We start from the raw sequence: 18,988 nt of genomic DNA, 5'->3' as shown, positions 1-18,988 counted from the left end.
TGACATGAAAGTGAACCTGTCCTCCCTATTTTGGCTTTATAAAAGGTATTTTGAAACCTGTGCGTGAATGAAAATGTGGCAAGAATTTCAAAGTTGTGTTCACAAAAAACGCTTTCTTCTCCTCTTGGCTGAAACACTGACTACTGACCATGCATGTTCTGATGCAGTTGGGTCAGGGGTAAAGACTCTGGCTATAGCGTGGTCCTTAAACATTAAGGAATTTACACTAATACCAATTAAATTATTGTAAAAAAAAACAGTAAAAATGCATCTAATACATGAAAAAGTATCATCCAGTTGAAAAATATTGTGAGTAATCCACGTTTCCATCAGGGTTTCCGCTACATGTAATTACTGCCACGGCTTAAATGAGGGCTGCCATGCCTGCAAAATAATGATCCCTTTGTTAAAGATAAAATGTCACGCGATGATACATATTAAAAAAAAGTGGAAAAACCCCAAAAGAAACAACTAAATGACGGGAATGCGCCCATGGCTTACGGAACTAAAGTCATGCGTCTGATCGGACATATGAAGAGAGGGACCGTGTGAGGACGGCTGCAGAATGGAGAGAGATTTGCTAGTGTTTTTGTTGTCACCAAACTTTTATTTGCTTCTCGATTGGCTGCTTTGCATTTCAGTTTTATTTATGTATTTGAGGAAGGGGTTAAAAAATTCCTGGCAGAGAACCTGAATATTGTTTCTGTTGGTGTGACCTGTCTTCTCAGCGCTCAATGTAATCTACGGATATAGACGTTACAGCATCAGGTGACTATTGAGGCATTGTCATCTATCAAGAGATATAGCTTCAGTTTGTCTTGGGCCACAGTCTCCACCCTGTGGGACGTGCTAGAGGCCGGAGCGATCTGGGTTCTCTTGACACAGACATTTCTTACCGACTTGTGATACAAATCTCAAACACATTCTTAGGGAGATCCCACAAAAATGTCTTCTTAGTCAATAAGAAATATGTACAGTTCAAAATACAAACAAATCACAATTTCATCCAATGCAAATAGCATTTAACTCAGCACACCGTAATTGTAAGACACATGATCGACAATTTGCTGGAGCTAGATCATTGCAGAATAAATTATTCAAGACGAGATGGAGACAGTAAAATCTGGCTGTTGTTAGCCCTCTAGAGGCTGTTTTGCCCTGTCTGCTGTTGCTGCGTTTTTAAATACATTTACGTTGTGTAAATCAACCTCAGCTCAGGCTGTAAATCCCGATGGATGGAATATATTTTGAGGGGTGCCACTGCTGGCGGTAAATACGTGTCAGAGCTTTCTGCTTATGCTAGCAGGAAACTTTCTGCACCGTCATTAAAACGGGCGTGATGAACTGGAACTCCACCAAATTAATTACATATTATTCAACCACAATTCCAACAGAATTGCATACCTGTCCCAGAATAAACCTCACCCCAAGGTCCTCGACACCATAGCTTCGGCTGCGTGGCTGTTCTAACATTAGCGCATACTTGAGTGAAACATACAGGAGCACGAGCAGCACGGCTTCTAACTGGGCAAGATTTAAGATGTCTTGTGACTGATAGCTTGGCCTAAACAATATCACCTTACAGTAGTTTTGTAGTCACAACCACCAAACTCGAGACCAAGATTTATGAGGGGGAGTTATTCGTCTTAGTCTCGCCCCTCATTTGGGCTTCTTCTTGGGTTTGGTGGTCATGACTACAACATTACCTTACAAGATAGGATACCAGAACATACATAAGTTTATGTTAAACATAGATGACTGACACCGAGAAAAGCCCATGAGGTTTTCCACAAATAATGCTGAGAGGTCTGTTTGGATCAGTGTTTGTTCAACACAACACTCAAATGGGGCATGTTGTACAGTACATGTAAAAAAGAGATTTACTTGTTAAACGCATTACTCCGAACAAAAAATAGTTTATTTTCAAAATGTTAATGTTAATAATAAAGTACTAAATGATAAAATCATTTAATATAGACCATATAACTCAAATAATAATACAAGGTAGTCCATTATTAACATAATTTACCATAAAAAAAATCATTAAATTAGAAGCACGTAATCCCTCTACTGCAACAGTAGCACTGCCCTGAGGCCACACACCACAATATTATGCCTCACACCACGCCTTTAAAAAAAGGAGTTTATGGCTTGCAACATCAATAAGTCTTGCAGTAGAGGGTTAAGCATACACTGAATCATCAAAAATAATAATTGAAAACAAATGTATGGATTGACATAATGAACACCAAGACAGTATGTAGATCACAACAGAAATCTGAAGTCTCTGCAGGGTTAGTTTTGTACTTTCACACTCAGTAGATTAGGTTCATTTACGATAGGAAACGTTCCAGGACGTGTGGGAAAAGTGTCACATGAAGACGTGAAATACTCGGTGACCTCAGGAAACACTGCTGATAATACGACCTCATGCATTCAGCACATTTTTATATAGAAAACAAATGCAATAGTTAGGGGCCAGCGAACATTTTGTAATTAAACATGACAAGACTGGGACAAAAGGCTTTAAGCACCTTAATAATGAGAATTCTTTCTTACTACTGATGCCCTGAGGCAAGTGCACTTCGCAATATGGGGTGCACAGTCCCTTTGGTCTGTGGGGGGAGGGGACAATGACTGTAAGCACTTGTGACAGAAGAAAACAGTGTTTCTCGTAATGAGACTTTCTGTCCGGATCAAAGTGAGACATGTTAATTGGGTTCTATACAGCAGTGTGTCTCCAGGGAAACAATTGAATGCAACCTAATTTGGTATACATTTTTTTTTTAAATCGATCGAATATTTTGAGTAGCTCCAGACATAAATTTTGTCTGGCAAAGCTTCTCAGCTGCAGGAGGCCGCTGCTTTAAGCTCGACTCCAGCTGAGTGACAGAAACTGAGCACGCTGCCAGGAACCATTAATTTACATCATCAACTTCTTTTTTTTCCGTGGTTAGCTGCCAGGTACAGAATTCTTTGTTTGTGAGGAATTTTGTATGATTAAAGGACCTCCCAGTGCCTCATGAAATTATTTGGGTCCAGACAGAACCAACTTCTGCTTTATTGACGGAGGCCGAAATGTGATAGGGTTGAAAATGGAAGGATGGTTGCAGGCTCAAAACCCAGACTACCCCGACCAGCTTGGAACTATGGGAACTAGTTCCACTAGATAACTGATCATGGCTGAGTTATTTCATCCCGTGCGACCCTGACAACCATTTTGTACAATGATTTAAGTAAGAATTTCACGCACGTTTGGTCATATATTCTTCAGCTATTTACCAATAATCATGCTGCTGTAAAGCAAGAAAAAAAACAGCTGCTGCATTGCATTCATTAATTATCGCATGAACTGAATTAATTGAGTTGGAAACTACAAATGCATTGTAACATGAAAGCAGTTATTAGTGCAACGGCGTCCTGCTTAATGTAGCGCAGCTGTTGCTAATCTCCAGTTCTCTACATCTATCCATTTTCTTCTGCTTCCATGAGGTCTGGTCACCAGGGAAGCAGACCAAGCACAGATTTTCCCCTGAGTTCACTTGCAAAATGCATAAACCAGGCGACTTGTGGGACCATACACGTTGCACAACTGTGATGCTGAAATGTCCAGTGTAAGATGAAGATGATCAGAGCGACTCGGTCGGGTGGTTTGTCCACAGCAGTGCTCCTCCTCCCTCTCCAGCAAGTCAGATTTCTTCTCTCGTGTCATGGTGAGTCACTAATGAATCAGCCTATTGAGGCAGACAGATTTGTGCGCAGGGCTGACACTGCCAAAATGTGTGTGTGAATGTGCATGTGTGTGTGTGTTGCACCACAACTATCCCAGTCCGCCAACACACAAAGCTGTCGTTTGTGGCCTTTCAGCACTGCAGCTCTGCAGGCCACTGCGCATAATAGAACATGAATTATACCGGGGAGTAAAAAATCTTTTACTTGTTGAGTCTTTGTGCAAAGCTTTTGGCTAAATCTCAAAAAGCAACTTCTCACACAGTGAGTGGACTTTTGAAATCCTTTGTAATCATGGCAGCGAACTACAGTCCTCCAATCCCATCATTGATGACACTCAAAATAGTCTCCCCATGGTGGCCAGATGAGAGCCAGGACGACAAGCAGAAAAATGATTTTGCTGTGTGATACATCTGCGACACACCTTCTCATTGGTTTTCCGGCTCTTCACGAGGTTGCAGGGAAACCAGTCAGAACTATTTGAAGGTGGAAACACCCTGCACTGGAGGTAGTCCATCGCAGAGCACGACACCCACACCCGCAAACTATTTAATTATAAATAATCCTTTGTTTGCTTTTGGTTTGTGAGAGGATAGCCAGAAGGAAACACTAACAAGACACAGGGAGAACATACACACTCCTCGCTGGAAGAGGTGCCACAAGACACTAAACAAATGAATTAATTCTGATGTATGAGAAGCAGACTGGCGTAGTGACGTACATCATTCTAAAACTAAATATAGTTAAGACAAATTGTGCTTACTGGAACATTTGAAAATGTCAAAAGGAGAAAAGGCTGCCTGGAAATATTTTAGAAGTAGGTGACTGCCTTAAAAAAAAAAAAAAAAGACAACGGAAGACAGAAAAAAAATAAGGCCAGAAAATTAATGGAGGAAAGTTTTGACCAGACCTGGAGAACGCTTTAGCAGCGACTCCTGGAATTGTATTTTCCCTTTTTTTTCCCTCAGTCTCTTTTAGCTCTTTTAACTCTCAGCCTTCCTCATTGTGCTGAAAACTCTGGAGGCTTTCTGGAATGTCTGCTTTTTCTTATTGTGACTTAGTTGCCAGGTAACGGTCACATTTAAAAGCCTGGAGGAATAAAACAATATTTTAAATTAAATAAACGCTGTCATTATACAATATTATCGTTAAATTTATTGGAAGTGATGCAGAAATAAGGTCAGACAACATCAACATTATTGGTTTTATTTAATGCAGTGTGTATTAGATGTCTTTGTTACCTACAAACCTAATTTTACTCACATCAAAGGGTGATCATGGCTACCAGAAAAGGACAATACAAACACAGGAATTATATCAACAGCTGTTAATCCACTTTCTATTGTGGCACAATTTGTTAATGGAGCATCACTGGCTTGGCCAGATGGCTTGGTGTGTCTGTAAAGCGAGCGGCAGATTATCATGACTGGTGAAGCACCAATCGCAGTCTTCTGGCCGATTGATGACTTTTTGGCAAGCTAGAACAGCCGATTTACAGATTTTTTTTGTCCTGTTGTCTTAGCTAATGATCGGTCGAATAGCTAAAAATAATTATGTTATCTACAAATCAAAGATATCATTGACGTAAGATAAACAATTTGGGGCCAAGAAGTGATCCTCACGGAACTCTATACTCTTTTATGATTTGGTTCTGTCGATATACTGTAGTCTATTGGGGTCTGAACACTTCTTAGGGTGAGATCACCCCACAGCCCCATCAGGCCTGTGGTCACACTATTCCGCAATGGCACAGGTGCTGTCGACGCCTACGTCATCACACTGAACGCTGTCATCATTGAGTAACTTTCAGTGGCAGTGTCTGCACAACACAACAATAACGTGTAGTACGTATTAGTATCGAAGCACCAGACTTGCAGAGAGCATCCTGTACTGAGGTACTTGATCTGCATTTTTTCTTTTCACTTTTTCATGGCATCACTCAATGGCGCACTCATACCCCCCGCCCTGAAGATGCACACACATTTTCCCGTAAACTTTGCAGTTTCATTTCATTAGAATCCCGAAATATAGCTAATTATTGAGTGTGTTTTTGTTTAGTTTTTTTTTTGTTCAACAAAAATCTGTTGAGGTCGATTCTTGTTTCAAAAAGTTGTCTGACCTTCGAAGTACCTTTCATGTTTGGCAACACAATGAAGCCCATTAATATCCAATGCACACATATACCATATTCATACTCATTTCATGTTTGTCTCCTGCTTCTAGTGAGGGATGACCTTCACTACCTTCACCTTGTCTGCCAAAGTTGCAGGTAGAAATTAGAAATCCAATATGATCTCACTTGCTGTTTATTCAGACTGTAATAATGACTTCATCCACCACAGCTGCCTGGAAGACAAACTCTGCCAGATTTTTATCATTGAATTTTCCAAAAAAAAAAAGCTTGTGACTTGTGATCCATAAAGGCCTCTAAATTAAGCAAAGAGGTGAAGAACTCACAATTAATCTTCTAAGGAGCCTTTAATCCATTTATCCGGACAAATTTAAATTTTTGAAAAAATGGATTAAGTCAGAGGAGACATCCCTGAATAAGTACCCGAGATAAGAAGTGCAGAGTGAAAATAAAAGATGGTTATTATCCTTTTGCTCTGTAATTTAAAAGCATCCATGCATTTAATTCTATAAAAAGCAATATATCAAGCTCGTCTGTAAGAAAAAAAGGAACTACAGAACTCAAAATGAACTTCCTGAGGAGAGAAATGTGAAGCACTGTCAGGACAACAAAGGAGCAAAAGGAAACTGCAATGAAATGTTAATGTTTTTACATTTAGTCATACATTTTAATAATGAATTAAGTTCAATATTGAATGGCCACAGCTTTACCTCTGACTGCCTGCTGATTATAAATTCTGAGGTGACCTCTCAGAGATCTGACTCCATTAAAAGGGAGGGGCTGTAGGTTTGCCGGGAGTCTGCTGTTTGGCTGCAGAACCTGACCATCTTTGTGAAGTGTAGTTCACAGTATAAATGGACCTTGAGATGGACAGATGGATCGGTGCGGCATCATCAGCCATGAAGACACGGTATCGTTCATGGTCAGGGTAGAACTGAATAATAAAGAATAATTTTGCTGTTGTCTTCAGCACCGTTTTAGTTATAACAAGGAGCAAACGATTGTTGATAACAACATAAATACATGCTATTAAAAGTATCACTTGGCTGCTGCCTCCACAACCCAGCCACAGATAAACAGGAGAAACTACATAAATCAATGTAGTTTTTGTGCTTTTTGCAATGTTGTTGTGTTTTGGTGCATTTGTTGCGGCATTTTGCATTTGCTGTGACCTTTCCCGGCCACCATCAATCAAATTTCCCATTCCAAATTCTTCAGATGAAACACAACTTAACTGGAGTCAATGTAAGCTGAGCTAAATTAAAATCAGATTACACATCACACTATATTGACTGAGCAAATTATACATGACTTTATTTATTGCAGAAAATGTGCAAATGCACTCCCAGTGAATGACCGATCATCAACCTGTAAGAAAGTATACCTTTCAACTGATGGCATAATCTCAAATAAACTTAAAAAAAAAGACACCGTGGGTGAGTGAAAAGTCACCGTAGCCATTCTTGAGAAACTACTCAGCTCTTTTGTGGTTGAATCAGCAGCATCCAACACTGTTACATAACAACATTTTGTGCTGACCACTGTCATGACCGCTGCGATTTGTTGGATGTGACCGCCTAAGCACACAGCATGCTCTCTGTTGCCCTTATTCTTAATTCGGAGCAACTCAAAGAAGCGACGGCTGTCTTTCAGAAAGAATAACTGAGCTCATACGAGAAAATTCTGATCAACACTCAGAGATTTATATCCGCTAGTAAACAAATCTGCCCCGCCTCAGCTAAATAAAATTGGAAAACAACACAGCAGCTTGACTCAACCGCAGTGCTGTGAGTTACACAACAGCATCACATTAATCTGATTCTGTCAAATGGCTGGTAGAGACGGTGTGAGAACAGCACAAGCAGGGTCACATGGTTGTTATGGAAGTTAATCCAGATGTATGAAGATAACATCTGAGCAGCGCTGGCTCATTAGTCATGACGGTCTTGGGCAGATACAGCAGGAGGTCGACAGAGAAAGGTCAAATAGACATCTGTCACGCTTCATCAATGGAGCTAGTTCTCTCTTCTCACTTCTTTAGGTTTGGCAGTGGGTGGCAGGTTAGACAGTCGTTGTGATTGAGCAAAAAAGACTGGCTAACCACAGCACTATTTCTTGTTGGCACTGGCTAGTCTGATGCCATAGAAACATTTTCTACTACATTTTAACCCCCAAAAAAGTTTGTAGCTCATCATAATCTCAACAGCATCTGAGTTTAATCGTGCTTCATTTCTGAGTGCGATTCAACTCAAACATGATGGACTAGCGTCACATCAAAGGGACATCCGAGTTCAAACGTTCAACACTCTAGACTGGCTCAAAGCCTCTTGGTAGGAAAACATTAGACTTAGACTTTCTTTATTGTCATTGCACAAAAACATATCACTATATGATGGCAACGAAATTTAGGTCTGAGGCCTACAGTTTCCAAAAACAAAACTATACGTCCAAAAATAAATAAATGGATAGATATATGGACTAATATTTAATAGATAAATATTAGTCCAGAAGATGTACATATAAACAAATACAGTATTGCAGCTACTGTCTAACATTCAGCAGCCTGACAACATTGCACAACCTCTAAAAAGGTCAAAGGTGAAATCATATCCATATCTTAAAGCATGAGATCACAATCGAGCTCAAATGATGCAGTTCTAGTGAGATTCTCTCCATTCAAAGCAGTTAAATATTGAACATAGTTCTGTGTAATTATAAAAAAAGTGCTGTCGAACGATTACAATTCAATGACTCACAGGGTTGTAGTGGATTAATTTCAATAAGTCACAAGACACTCTTTTATTCTACTTTAATCATGTTTCATTTTGCAAGAACAAATTGAGTAAAGAAAGAAGGTAATATACACATTAGCTAATGGTGTCAGGTCTAAAAATATTTAGAAGTTCATGTAAACCTTTTTTTTTTTCCTATTTTCTATTGTTTTTTTTCCAAAACAAAATAAAAAAAAAACAAATGATGGCAGCAGTCCGGTTACTCTTAACTCCCAGTCAACATAATTCCAAATAAACAATACATATGGAACTTGAAACTCAAACACAACAAAAGTCAATATTTAAAATTGGATATGTGAGAAACTAATGTTGTTATTTACAAGTGCCAACAAGGCATTCCCACGCACCTAAACACACCAGCGAGCATGTTCAGACGGCTGCTGGCAAGTGGAGGAGGACGGATATATGTATTGAAACAATAGGTTTTTGTATTGTTCACTGTGGTTTGTGGTGTGTCTTGTAGTCAGAAATAAAAGGAAATTTTGTACCTGAAAACCTGTAGTGTTTAAGAAGAGTGCCCTTTACAACAGCGCTGCGACAGCAGATGAATAAAGTGTGCTAACATGATTTCAACAGCAAGTGGAAGCAGTGTTCTGGAGCTTGCTTCAACATAGTAAACTAAGAAGAACAGCAGTTGAGGTCAGACTGCGGCTCTAGTCTCAAGTGACTGTAATTTCTACAAAGATTTATGTATCGCAAACACCAGCAAAATTGAATCATTAAAATGTCATTAATCAAACAAACTGCCCACTTCCAGAGAACTTTGTGGAGAATGACATTGCCATTATTATTCATTTTTCATGAGCAGCATGCTGAAATAAAAAGAGCTTCTAACATTTATTTCAACAGTTTAATACTTTGTCAGTTTTTATTGCATAAACCACTTGAACAACTTCCTCCTACTCCCCAACGATCACAATTCCAAAACTTGTTTTGACAGACAGCGAGTCGACAGTCCTCCACTGTGCTGTCAGACCATGTAGATCTCTATGAAGTCATGACTGTCACACTACAGCACATTAGTGAGAGGATTAACCAAACAGCTGTATCAACAAGTCTCACTGAAGATCACAGAAATAAACTATGTGGAGCCACTGAGGGGGAAAAAAAATGAACCAATTGCTCTTGCATACATTTAATTGGAGGAAATTCTCAAGATACATTTGTCACAAGGTACATAATAAAACATGTGGTAGCAAAAAAAATCTAAGATTTTTGTTTAGTGGAAAATAAATAATTTCCTGTATATGGTAAAAATAAAAGCCAATATCCCATCAGGAACTAGACAAAAGAGCAGCGGTATAACACTGTTCTGATGTTCGTGACCGGCCTACTGCTAACTTGACAACAATAATATCGATAAAGTTTGAGTACAAAAACAAAGAGCTTGAGTGTCTCTCATCAATAGACTTATTTCTGGCTATTGAGATGGGCAATAAACCAGAAAATAAATTGAATTTAAGCCATTTTAGGCTAACAGCAGAGTGTCCTGACCTTGAGATTGAGGAACCTGCCCTGACTTTTGCCACCAACCTTATTAGATCATTTTTGGATTCCATTCAGTGACAGCTCTCATGAACTGTCTCCATAACACGCTTGTTTTGTCTTCACCAACATATGGGGATATCACATGACCCTTCGCTATGTGTCATGTTTGTCTAACTTCCTGGCTGAAGCCTATCAGTGTCTGCTCTTCAGGGAAAGAACAACGCACGCTATAAGTAAAGGAAATACAGCCATTCCAAACGTTGTAGTCGAGTAATGTGAGGACACTATGCATCTGGGAACATGCATCCATCTGACCTCCTCCAGATGCATCCTCAGCGGAAGCCACTGAGAAATACAGTGGTACCTCGGTTCTCGACCACAATCCGTTCCAGACGGCCGTTCGAGAAGGCATTTGTTCGAAATCTGAATCGATTTTTCCCATTACAATGAATGGAAAAATAAATAATGCGTTCCAAGCCTTAAAATAGTCTTTTGTAGGAGTGAATGTAGAGTGTCTGCTGCAGGTGCACTGTTCCTCTATGTGTGTGGCCGCTGCATGTGGGAGGGGTTGCCGAGTGAGTGACGTCTCTCCAGAAGTGAAGAGGTGCCCGGTGCGTGTCCAGCTCTGAATGTGCGCTTCTGTGCAGTTTAGCTGTGACAAAGTCATAAACCAAGTCACGCTCTGTCCCAGACTCGCCTCATCCCTGTCCCAGCTCCAGCCCACAACAGGACATCAGACCCTGGAGTGCACGCTCCAGCCTCGGAGGTGTCGAGAGTGACACTCTACCACGGTCCAGTGTGGAGACAGGAAAGGTTTTACACCTCAATATGAAGAAAAAACAGTCAGTAAATGTAGCTAATGGGACACGTCTGCATACAGAGGCTGCATTATACACAATAACAAAGCGCGTCGTGGGTCAGCTGATCGGTCCGCGCACGTTATGTTTTTCCGGATTTTTTCGGGGGCATTTGGGTTCTGGATTTTCATTCGAAATACAAAGCAAAAAAATCTCGAAATTTTTGTTCGAATTCCGGGACGTTCGAAAACCGAGGTACCACTGTATATACATAGAAGAAAGCAGCTTGATGATGGAGAGAGTGTAGCTCTTATGACCATTTTTTGTGTTGCCAATGTATTTGACTCAAATTCTAAACATCTTTACTGCACTTCATGCACTACACATAGCTTGACCCCTGAAATATCCTGCCTGAAAGGTCTGGAAAGAAAGAAAAAAACGATCTGCCATGCTCACAGTGTGAACGATCAAAGCTGTTTCCAGAAAATTGAAGGTTAGAAAAGGTGACAGCATGATGTGTTGTGGAGGTTGTTGCGTCAGATGATTGTAGAGATATGTTGAAACTCTAATAAGAAAACGCCCTGTTTGAGAAGAGTGTGTAGGAACAGTCTACAGCAGTTGCTGTGCTGAGTGTATCGCTGGTATCATGTGCTGGCCCTACAGCAGCAGCCTCACCAACGTAAGGACAAATCAGACGTATGAGTCGAGAAGTTTGAGTTTCACACAAATGTACTTGTTGTTGAAGGGCCGCTGGTCTTACAGCTACAGTATGTTGTGTCATAATACAATCATGCTCTTTGGAAACCTGGGGAGCAGGTGGCGCTAGCAAGCGAAAAACAAAGTTAGATAAGCTTTAACATTACCATGTGTACAGCTAATCGCATTCATGCTCATTCTCCTGTCAACCAATGGAAAAAACTAATGAAAATAAAGTGACTTATAGGCACCTAAAGAACAACAACACAACAACAACAACCAGCCGTAGACAATGAAACTAAATATTACAGTTGTGCACTAAATCACTGACACAGCGCAATGGTCAAGAGATGGGAAGGGTGAGAACCATCAGGCAGTGACCCAGTTAGAGAACAGACAACACATACCTACGGCGAAGCCAGGATTCAGCCAAGCACGCTGCTGCCAACTTTGATTTGACACTGTGAGGTTGATGAGACAACATACAAGTGTGCATCCACAAACAGGAACCGGAGTGTGGGTGTGTCTGCCACTGGCTGATGATGTTGCAAGTGTAGATATGGCATCATCAAAGCATGTTTCCTCTTGTGGTCAGCCGAGTTCAGATCAACAGGCTAGGTGAGGCAGAAATGTCCAAAGCAGCAGGGAATCCAATATTACAGCGTGATGCAGGATGACCAAACTCACACACACATATGGAAACCAGCTGCTTACATTTCGTCATGCATCAGTGAGGATGACAATAAGAGAACATTTTGCTTAGATTTGCCTTTTGTACTTGCCTCCACCTTTCATTCCGACGATCAAAAAATAAGTGGGTAAGTCACACGTGAAAAGTTTGACGATGATGAGTCATGTCCATGTTTCCTATCATTTTCTTATTTTCACAAAATGCGCTTCAATATTTTTACTTCGATCGAAGCTTGCATTGCTCAACACTGAAACAAAATGCCTTTATGGTTGATGTAAAACTGGTGTGTGAAGGAATATTTGATAAACATTTGGATCGACATTATTGTCACCCAAGCATTAAGCAAATGTCAGGTCTACAAAAATATCAACAGTCGGAAAAGCACTGGTATTGATCCAGCACTGCAACCATTTAATACAAGTTTCTCCATTCAGTGCAGCAACAGACACCAGGATTCTAGCCTTCATGATGAACTGCGACACCGAAACATGTATGGACGCATGCTGAAAATTACAACCGACTCAATCTATGCTGTTAAAAAAAAAAACCAGAAATACAAGCACAAACTTTGAAAATAAATAATATAAATAAAACAAGAAATCTGTTTTTCATATTATGTTTTTTTTTCTTGTTTTAAGCCCTTTTAACAATTTGTCATTTTCTTTCTCCATAGTATTGAATATCTTATTGATATAGAGTGTGCAATTTTAGTAAACTAAACATGTCTAAAATCACTCAAGTCTTAATTTTTGCTCTCCTTACCTGTCTTTCTAAAGCATATCATTAAAATACATGACACTACAGCATGGAGAAAGACATACGGAGAAGCTTCCTGTTCCACTGATCTAAAACACAGCACCAGGGCATTGAAACACAGTGAGATTCAATCCAAAACAAGTAGCTGTGTTGCGCAGAATGTTCCCACAGGACTTCTGCAAGAGGAGAAGTTTGTGTTTTATGTGTGCGTCTGTGTGTAGCGCAGCAGGACTTTTACAGAGGGCAATAAAGCATGGCATTATAAAGTGAAGGGAAGAACATTTCGACTGCAGTGGACTGACAAGATGTATTAGACATATTTTAGAGCAACAATGCATCCTGCAATAAACAGTGACAATATGACCCCATCATGAGAAAGCGCACCACTAGCACCGGCTGAATTAAACTGCGCTGCCACTGGGTCCACGAGCTGCGGCCGACAAAAAGGCTGCAGTTCTCTTTTGTCAGTACAGAAAGGGACAGTGGAGCAGTTGATTAAAAGTTTGTGACCTGGAAGATTCTGAATACAATCTGCATATTAATGAAGGCCCAGAGGCGGGATTCCCTTCCAGACAGATTTAGAACCTCATGACTACAGGCTACATCCTGACACAGATTAACTAAAACCCAAACTTTGACAATCGCTGCCACAACAAACCACCACCTCAGAGTCACAGACTGGCTCAGGATGTTGTATATCAGCATAAGAAATTATGTTTCAGGAGTGGATTAGACAGTGATAAAGACTTCAAATGTTGCGACAATAATAATTTGCTAATAGTAGGGTTTACATTTTCATACACTTGAGTGGCTATTGTTTTCCAAAGAGAGTCATAACGTTCATAAACATTTTAACGTGGTCAGTTTTACTCTGACTCCAAGAGTGCAACATAATTGCACTCAGAGGGCCCGTGCTGGAGTCGTGATGAGCCGAGCTCTGCCTCTCAAGCATGACACCCTTGACCTTGTTCTCTGGGTCATTACTAAACGCTATTGAGCATAGCTGGCTGTAGGAATGCAGATTGGGAGCTGTGACTTGTCCTAAGGACTCAAGAAGCTGGTGTCTTGGTGTCCTGATCATAGAAATCCAGGCTCTTGTTTCCAACCTTGTGAGGGCATTACAGTCTTTTTCAAATGTAATGAAAAGAATCTTCATTTCAAAACCTTGCATTAACTTAAGACAAAAGCTTCTCTTCAGGATTCGACTGTGACATCTCACAGCCCACCCATTTCATTGTTTACCAAGATTCACATCCATTATTAACTGACCCTGGCCACAGAGCATTGAGCTTCCAAGAAGAAAACAAATTGCAGATTTAGGTTATATAATCATAAACAACTGACTGTGCTGAACCACAGATATTGCCACATGACAGTGTTATTGCTATTTATGCATTCATGAACTCAAGTGACTAGATCAGCTGCAGCCCCTAAACTTCCAGACCACATAATAAAGGCATTATTGCTGTTCGGTCCATGTTGCTTTATTTCAGTTGTCACATGCCAGGACCTTCAGCGCTCTTGCCTCAGGGAGATAAATCTACAAGGTGACGACTGGAGCTATCAAAAGAGCTGCTGTCTGCTTCCTCAAAAGCTCATTTGACTGAAATCCTGGCACTATTCTGCCTGGTCCAACACTGACCTCATTACCATGGTGACTACAATATCAGTGTGAATGGATCCCGGCAGCTTAGAAAGACTGACTGAGTGATAAGGTGCTTTGATGGTCATCTTAACACACACACCACCAAACTACACACATGAAAAAGGTGACAATTGCTGAGTTCTGGTGTGACATATGTGAACACAGTTTTTAAACTGCACCTGGTGTGGGCAATAAATACATGAACCCCTGGACACTGTTGTGCGTATTCATATTCTACATTGTAATTCAGGTCAGCAACAATAGCTCTTTTAAAGTACAACAAAGGCAACATACATTTGAAAAGAAAACTGAATGAAAAACAAAATCTGGCTGCATAACATCAGGATGAAAGTACTCCAGAGATGTGTGAAAACAGCATAATTTATGTTTCAGTGCAATCTTAATTCATGCTCCTACTTCATGGATGTTTTGTGATGACATCATTATGTTTAATGCAGTGACCCTGGAATTGGTGCACTGAAAAATGGTCAATGTGAGAGACGTGTGTTTATCCGTGATTAATCTGTGTCATTTGGATGGATTATTTTTGTCATTCATTAATCAAAATATATTGCTTACATTCCTCATTTTAGTGTATCCTAAAGACAGTGTTACAATAAAATGGAAAATATATTAAGCAAAAGATTATATATTTTTGAAGAAATAATGCAGCAAAAAAATCAACACAAGAAATATGAAGCTCATTCTCCAGGCGTCTAATAAAAAAATGAAAATAGAATGACTTAAGAAAATGACTTCAACACAAAGAGGTACTGTGCCACACGCCCAAGACACAAAGAAGATTCTCGTCACAAAATACAACACAGTAACAGCCAATAGCAGCAGACAATATAAAATACTACTGCTGTGCACTGAAATGTTGGCAGTTGGACACATGCTGTGACTATTCATCAGAAATATAACCTTCACTCCAGCTGACTGTTGATCTGAATGGACATTGTGGCAATGTGATGTATTTGCATTATATATAGAAATAGAAAGTCACATGCAGGCGGATAAACAGAAGTCATCTGTTCTCCCTGTCGGGCCGGATGCTCTCAGTAATTCATCCACTCTCAAGTGTATAATAAAAGTTATTCTAACCCCACCCCGCTGGGACCTTTGGCTCTGGCAACCAAACAACTGTGGAATCCAAACACTCGGCCCACACATGCATCACATCAAACAACCCTCTCGCTGTGGACGCACAATAGCATGAAACAAGAGAAGGCTCATCCTCAATTTCGAGACACAACCCTGCTGTAAACCGCTACGTGTTGGAATCGTTTTACATCCAGCCATTGTTTCTTAAATATTTTTAAAGATTGAGTTAAGGTCAAAGCAAGACGATATATATAGGAAAACATCCAATGAAAAGTTGTACAAAGTAAGAAAAAAAATAAAAGACTGGTAATATATTCAGGAAGGTTCATAGTCAGTGGACTGAAAGGAAGACTCTGAGGCCAATGCAGCATAGTTTGTGCTGTGTGGTCGTCCTTTTAATCTAAGAAATTCATCTATCAATTGTCATCCTCTTATATGAGGTCCAAGCAAAGAGGCCCGGGCAAAAATGAGAGGGCACACTGATGTGTTTCAAGGACACATCTTTCAAGTGTGTCCTGCATCTCCTCACAGCAGGACAAGCCTGGCAACTGCATTGTCATGACTGAAGACTCAGGCTCAGCTTCAGTGTCAATCTCCCATCCTTCTGTCACAGGTAAACAAAACACTGAGATACTTTTACTCCTCTGCCATGGAACCTTTCACTTGCAATGGCTGAGTTTCTCCACTGGACGAGACACATTAACACAATGACCCTTTCAGGGTGCGACTCCCAAGTTCACTCTTGTTGACAACCCTTTATGCTAGCTTGTCAAAAGGAGAAGAAGAAAAGTGGAAGACATGTGTTCAGTATTTCAGGACAGCTAAATACATTTTCACTGATTTGGCCAGTAAGGTGTACAATAATGTTTATATTCGTAATTATAATTTAGTCAGACTGCAGTAGGCTCTGCCCCCATTTCAATAGTATCACGAGAAGGGGCCCTCATGTTGGAAAGACAATGGCAATTACATTGCAGGAACCATGATCTAAAGAAATAGACAGCCAACATGTTTAACATCAAGACTGCCCCAAATGACTAAATGCAGAACTGCTGGCAGGAAATCCCCATAGCAAATAAATGAAAGATGAAGTCATCCCCTCAGAGTGGGGAGAAAAAGCCAAGATAATAAAATGACTCCAGCTTGAGAACAAACAAAAGAAAAACATTGGAGTCCAAGAATCAATCGCTTTGCGGCGTGCAGAAGGAGTGGAGCCACATGTTTTTGATAAGTGTACTAGCAGAGCTGCATGAGGTCATGATGAAGTCATCTCAGCACAGGTTTTCTGGGCTGTGCGCAACCAAAAATGCCCTGAAGACTTTTGGAAGGAGTATTTTCATTTGGGAGGCGCTGTAGAATATCACGCTGTGTCCGAACACGTCTCGCTCTGCTTCACAATGAGGAGTTTACAGATAGATGCAGAGGAAGGTGGATTGAAATGGAAGAAGGTTTACAGCGCTTTAGTGAGACTTGCCATGATGGGTGGTCTACAGACTCAAAAAGTTTGGTTAGTGATGAGATTTGCAAAGTTTTCATGAGGAAATTAATATCCACAAACAGCATTCGCAAAGTGTCCAAGAGCAGGTGGTGCTGAAGAGTTCATCTGGGAGTAACAGCAGTCTGAGGGAAATGAACAGTCAAAACATTTTCGGGCACACAACATCAATGAATGGAATATTGACCAAAACGCCATCAAACCTCACAGCTCATGATAGGCATATAAGGGTAGTTTCTGGACTTCCTAAACCGAAGGCTTTTTGTGTGTTAAAAATGTGTGGATGTTGAAGTTGTGAGAGTGGCAGGTTCGTCCCTAATGATCAGATTAAAGGGAACAACTTTGGGATGCAGATATGTGTATAAAAGTAAATTTCAGATAGATATCTAAAATGGCATGCCATATTATACTTTTCTATGGCCACATATATTAATATAGAATAAACTCAAGGCTGACAAAACGTAAGGATGTCAAGAGTCTATATTTGAATTTCTTGTATTTATTTAGCAGTTGAATTTTGTGATGTTGCTGTTGAGACCAAGACCAATGAGGGGCGAAAATCAACCGAACGAGTACAGAAACATAAGTCATGAAGTTATTCATTGCTGGAAAAGAAGCAGCAATCATTTTTTTTCGGTCAAGCCCACACCCTCTCGGAGAGGCAGAATTCTATCCTGCGCGTATACGTTGCTACTTACCGTAATACCATATCCAGCAGGGTCCTTGCAGAATACTTAAAAAATAAAAGCACTATCAAGGATTTGAAAAGACAATTCCTACTTTTGTGAATAAAACAGAGTTTGGAAGCCATAAAAGAGTCTTACACTCCATTGACCATATGCATCATTATTGCTAGTATAATAATATGTTTTTCCTGGGCAGAGTTTTAGTTTGGTAGCAATGAAACAGACAGACTTGCAGTAGCGGACCAGATGAAGACACACAGGAAGTATCATTTGATTCTAATGTGTATTTTCAGAATAAAGCTCCACTGAATATGACTACAATATATGTGTCATGATTTGTATCGTATCATTATGCTTTTGTTGGGCGACTTTGCGGTGCAAGTATTCACAAAGGCTCTCAACATTAGCTATTCAAAATCACACCATAATCACACATAAAACTTGCCACAGTTTCTACTGTAAATGACAAACTGTATTCTAAGACGTTTCTCTCTCAATCCCGAGAAGTGCAGCCCAGTTGGACTTCCTTTAATAGGACCAGTTTCTATGGGTACTGACCACTGCTGAGAGCTAAATCAGCAACTAACAGGTGTCATTTTTGGCAGTACCCACCAAGTTCACGTTCATGACCTTGTAACAGTGAGAGCGCATTGGTGACTTCTGACGTACGAATACAGCAACTTTCAGTCAATATGCGGCTATGGAACATAGATATAAAAATATACGTTTACCTTTGGTGGCGTTTCGATGAGCCGTAGCACTCCGCAAAGAAAACAATCCAAATTTTGTCCACTACTACTCACGTGCGAATTCCACAACTTGAACTCCCAGAGGCGGAACACGTTTTACTGATCTCAAACAATCCGGATAGGCCAAGCCCTTGACGGCAAACGCTCTCGTCTGTGTGGATGTTATGTAGATCTGGATTTATGATCAAAGCGGAAGTGCATGTGCACAATGTTGCAGGAAGCGAGAAAG

At 40.3% G+C, this 18,988-nt stretch overlaps 1 protein-coding gene across 5 annotated transcripts in view; it reads right to left on the bottom strand.

Annotated features, from left to right (window-relative positions):
• LOC128753506 (gamma-adducin-like) overlaps positions 1 to 18,832 on the bottom strand; it is a 68,587-nt gene extending 49,755 nt beyond the window's left edge. Inside the window, exon 1 of one of the 5 annotated variants that reach the window (XM_053855282.1) lies at positions 18,742 to 18,832. The gene's annotated coding sequence lies outside the window, so the exon portion shown is untranslated. The remainder of the gene's footprint in view (positions 1 to 18,741) is intronic. The other 4 variants (XM_053855284.1, XM_053855279.1, XM_053855285.1 and 1 more) reach the window with 4 other exon arrangements.
• Between the last annotated feature and the right edge of the window lie 156 nt (positions 18,833 to 18,988).

Source organism: Synchiropus splendidus, chromosome 2, assembly GCF_027744825.2.
Source record: "Synchiropus splendidus isolate RoL2022-P1 chromosome 2, RoL_Sspl_1.0, whole genome shotgun sequence".
Classification (NCBI taxonomy): Eukaryota; Metazoa; Chordata; class Actinopteri; order Syngnathiformes; family Callionymidae; genus Synchiropus; species Synchiropus splendidus.
The sequence above is the reverse complement of the archived record's forward strand: the minus strand, read 5'-3'. Positions and strand labels throughout refer to the sequence as shown.